The sequence below is a fragment of the Leptonychotes weddellii genome, unplaced genomic scaffold (assembly GCF_054177405.1).
Source record: "Leptonychotes weddellii isolate Sample4059 unplaced genomic scaffold, ASM5417740v2 HiC_scaffold_4883, whole genome shotgun sequence".
Taxonomy (NCBI): domain Eukaryota; kingdom Metazoa; phylum Chordata; class Mammalia; order Carnivora; family Phocidae; genus Leptonychotes; species Leptonychotes weddellii.
Genome location: NW_028016090.1, coordinates 2,333 through 7,304, shown reverse-complemented (window position 1 = coordinate 7,304; position 4,972 = coordinate 2,333). Strand labels below are relative to the sequence as shown.

Genomic DNA, 4,972 nt, shown 5'->3' with positions numbered 1-4,972 from the left:
ATGTAATCACCAGGGCCCTTATCAAAGTAAAGTAGAAAGGTCAAGGGAGGAAAAAGGTGATGAAAGCAGAGAGAGATTTGAAGATGATATGATGCTGGCTTTGAAGAGGAAAGAAGGGACCATGAGCAGAGAAAGCCCCCCCGCCCCGGCCCAGAAGCTGGAAGATGCATGGAAATGGAATCTCTCCCTAGAGCCTTTGGAGAGAGCACAGTCTTGGTTTCCACTTGGTGAAACCGATTTTGAACTTCTGATCTCCAGAACTATAAGAGAATACATGTGTGTTTTAAGCCACAAGGTTTGTAATAGAGTTAGTTGACCTTTGAACAACACATTTGAACACAGGCCCACTTGTACACTTTTTTTTTTTAATAAATTCACAGGACTCAATGTATTTTCCATATGATTTTCTTTTTTTTTTTTTTAAAGATTTTATTTATTTATTTGAGACAGAGAGAATGAGAGAGAGCAAGCACATGAGAGGGGGAGGGTCAGAGGGAGAAGCAGGCTCCCTGCCGAGCAGGGAGCCCGATGCGGGACTCGATCCCAGGACTCCGGGATCATGACCCGAGCCGAAGGCAGTTGCTTAACCAACTGAGCCACCCAGGCGCCCCCGTATGATTTTCTTAATAACATTTTCTTTTCTTTAGCCTACTTTATTGTAAGAAAATAGTATTATAATACATATAGCATGCAAACTATGTGTTTAATGACTGATGTTATCAGAAAGCCTTCCTTCCAGTCAACAGCAGTCTTATAGTAGTTTGGGGGGAATCAAAATTCATATGCAGATTTTCAACTGCTCAGGGGTCAGTGCCCCAAACCCGTTGTTGTTCAAGGATCAACTGTAGGCAGTGCTGCCAACGCCCCAGCGGAGAAGCTGAGGTCATGATCGAATTTGAAATATTTAAAGTGGATACAAAACTGTTTCAGCAATGCAGACAATTAAGTGTGTTGTTGGGGGCGATGGTGCCGTTGGTAAAGCATGTCTCCTGAATATCCTACACGACAAACAAATTTCCATCTGGTATGTACCGACTGTTTCTGACAACTATGCAGTCACAGTTAGGATTGGTGGAGAGCCATATACTCTTGGACTTTCTGATACCGCAGGGCAAGAGGATTACGACAGATTACCGCCGCGGAGTTATCCACAGATGTATTTCCAGTCTGTTTTTCAGTGGTCTCACCATCCTCATTTGAAAATGTGAAGGGAAAGTGGGGGCCTGAGATAACTCACCATTGTCCAAAGACTCGTTCTTGCTTGTTGGGACCCAAACTGATCTCCGAGATGATCCCTCGAGAAACTTGCCAAGAACAAACAGAAGCCTATCACTCCAGAGACTGCTGAAAAGCCGGCCCCTGAGCCGAATGCAGTCAAGTATGCGCAGTGTTCTGCCCTTGCACAGAGAGGCCTGAAGACTGTATTTGACCAAGCAATACTGGCTGCCCTGGAGCCTCCCGAACCGAAGAAGAACCACAGGTGTGTGCTGCTGTGAACATCTCTCCAGAGCCCTTTCCACACAGCTGGCTCAGCATCGTACTAAAAGCAATGTTAAATCAAACTAAAGATTAAAGATTAAAATTTGTTTTTGCAATAATGATAAATGCCTTGCACCTACCTCCGTGCACTCGTGTGAGACAAGGCCCGTAGGTATGGTCCCCTTCCCCCTCTCTGTACTAGTTAATTTGAGTAATTGTGTATTGTCAGAAAAGTGATTAATACTAGTTTTTGTTTTGTTTCAAAAAAATTTTTGTTTCGTTTAAAAGCAAGGCATGCTTGTGATGACTCCGTAACAGACTAATTTGGGTTGTTGAAGCTGCTCCGGGGCTCCATTCACTCTGGAGAATGATCTGGGACATTTAGGTTTGTTTTTTTTTTAATTTTCCTTTTTTTGCCCGTTTTTTTTTTTTTTGTGGGGAGGGGTGGGATGTGGGAAGTGTGTGTGTGGGCGTTTGTTTTTATTTAGTCATGTTTTTTTAAATTCATTAACCATTGGACAGCCCTTAAGGGGAGGAGGATGGATTGATTCCACGTTCCACTTCCTAGATCTAGTTTAGAAAACTTGTTCCCCATCTGGTGCTCTTAGGAAGGAGTATAGTAAATAATAACAGATTCCTTTTTGAAAGTTGCCTTTTCTCTTTACCCTTGAGTAGGTCCAGTATTTGATGAAACTTACGAAAGTGGGTGGAACCTGCCTGCCCCTCTTCTTTTCTAGGATGCACTATACATGTGACTGTGACTTTCAAGGAAATTTGTTTGCCATTTGCTGATTTTTTTTGAAGTTAATTTCTAACTCACTGATAAATGAAGAAAAGTATTGCGCCTTTTGAAATACACCAAATGGATTGAGTACATAATTAAAAAACATTTTTTTCCCGTCAGTCATTGTCCTGTATGCTCAGCATAGTGTATGATACGGTGTTCCTAGAACACAGCTGAAGACCTGGTAAATGGAGGAAATGTGAGGGGTGGCGCTAGGAGACAGACGTCTGTGGAATGATGCACATCTTTCAAGTTGGGAAGATGGAGACCTGCTTCATGAAGAAGCTGGGGGTGAGGGTGGGGAGAACATTTAACAACATGGGGACCAGTCAGGGGAATCCCCTTATTTCTGTTTTGCATATGAGGAACCCTAGAGTAGCTAGTTAAGGCTCTCTAGTTTAGTAAAAAAGTCATGGAGTCTTATGAAGACTCTTCATTAAGTGTTAATAGGGATTTTATCCACTTATTTTGGTTGCAGTTTCCAATTTTTGAAAACGTTTAGATAATCTCCACCTTCCCCAAATCCTAATTCTTGTAGATTCATTAGTGTTGAACCAATGCTTTCTCATGTCTCAATTCTTTGTATATGCATTCTTTTCAGAAACAAAGAACGCTTCACACACACACAAAAAAGGATCGACTGTAATTTTTTTTTTAATGAATGATTTTATTTATTTACTTGACAGAGAGACACAGCGAGAGAGGAACACAAGCAGGGGAAGCAGCAGAGGGAGAAGCAGGCTTCCCGCAGAACAGGGAGCCCGATGCGGGGCTCGATCCCACGACTCCGGGATCATGACCTGAGCCGAAGGCAAACGCTTACCGACTGAGCCACCCAGGCGCCCCTCAACTGCAATTTCTTACAACTGCAAAGCATATTTCCAGTTAGGTCATGGAAACTAATACAACAGCTATATATAGGATATTTTTTTTTCACAATTGAAGAAGTTTGAATATGGATTTTATATAACTTAATATTATTAAGTCAGTATTAAATTTGTTGCGTATAATAATGGTATATAGTTATATAGGAGAATATCTTTATTTTTAAGGGAGACACACTAAAGTGTTTAGGGAGAAGTGTCAAGATGTTTACAATTTATTTTCAAATTGTTCAGAAAATGTGTAAGTGTGCATAAAAAGTGATAAAGCAAATGCAGTAAATAGTAACAACTGGTGACTCGAGATGAAGATATGGTTGAAGATCTACTATTTTTTCAACTTTTCTGTAGGTTTGAACTCCCCCTCCTTGAGAAATTTTTTAAAAATTATGATTAAAGACTTTAAATACTACAGAAACAGCTTTCATAGACATTATCATCCATTTTATTTTTGCAATAAAATAAATCTATGTTAACTGATACAATTTCAACATGAACATGTAAGATTTTTCACCTCATTAAAGGGCTTATGTATGTTTATAGAGTGATCATCCATCTATTAACTAGAACTCTGAATGTTATCTCTTGCTCATCATACTTGCTCTACTCATTAAAGATAATAGTGACTTAAGTGATTGCACTAGTCCAAGGATGCTCAAATCACATTGGCTTAGACATTTGGTTATTCTGTCTTCTAAAGTCTGAGACTGAAACTGAAGTTGGATAGGGGAGTTTAGTCAAATACTGAGACCAAAGCTAAGTTATTTCCAGTGACAGAACATATCTTGACATGTTATAGTGATTCTAAGTGCTTTCAGAAAGAGATGGTAGATCATCTACAAAAGAGCAAGAATCAGACTTTCTACACCTAACCCCTTTCTCTTCCCTGAACTCCAGATTATCATATTTCATATTCCCATTTGGGAATTTGATCTTTCCTATCTGATTCCTACTTGATATTTCCGCTCGGATAGCTACCAGGAGTCTCACAATTTTGTCCAAAACAGTACTCTTGGATTTCTCCCTCCAAACCTACTCGTCACTCATGTCAGTAAATAGCAGCTCTTTCCGAGTGTTCTGTCCAAACACCTGCAATTAATCCTTTATTATTCTCCTGTCATAACCTACATTCAGTTCATCAGTTTCAATTAAAATATATCTTCACTGGGCGCCTGGGTGGCTCAGATGGTTGAGCGTCTGCCTTCGGCTCAGGTCATGATCTCAGGGTCCTGGGATCGAGGCCCGCATCGGGCTCCCTGCTCCTTGGGAGCCTGCTTCTCCCTCAGCCTTTCTCTCTCGCTCTGTCTCTCATGAATAAAAAAAAAAAATATATATATATATATATATATCTTCACTATTTCTCAGATCTCCACTGATACCACCTATCTCTCTCCTGCTACTACTCTTGCTCTCCTAGTCTATTTTTTAACATAGCATCCTGGGGGAGCTTTAAAAAAAACAAGTCAAATAATGTCATTACCCTGATCAAACTCTCCAAAGGCACTCCAACTCATTTAGAATAAAAGACAAAATCTTTGTAATGGCCTATGAGGCCTCTCTATGGCCTACATGGTCTGATCCTCAACTACCTCCCTGATCTCTTGTCCCTGCAGATATTTCCTTTGCTGGCTGTGTTTCAGCCATACTAGCATTGCTTATTCCTTGAACTCCCCAAACCTGTGCCTGCCTCAGGGCCTTTGCACTTGTTTTCCAGTTCTTAGACTACTCTTCTCCAATATAGGCTATGGTTCACTATCTTTATTCAGGCCTCTGCTCAAATATTAACTGATCAGGCCTGTTGTCAACACTGTATTCCATATTCTGTTGT

General features: G+C 40.6%; 1 pseudogene across 1 annotated transcript; it reads left to right on the top strand.

Annotated features, from left to right (window-relative positions):
- The first annotated feature begins 616 nt into the window (after nt 1-616).
- Nucleotides 617-3,660, top strand: LOC102745939 (cell division control protein 42 homolog pseudogene; annotated as a pseudogene). Its single transcript, XR_014142420.1, has 2 exons — nt 617-1,864; nt 2,950-3,660. The product of XR_014142420.1 is annotated as a cell division control protein 42 homolog pseudogene (transcript).
- Nucleotides 3,661-4,972: the final 1,312 nt, after the last annotated feature.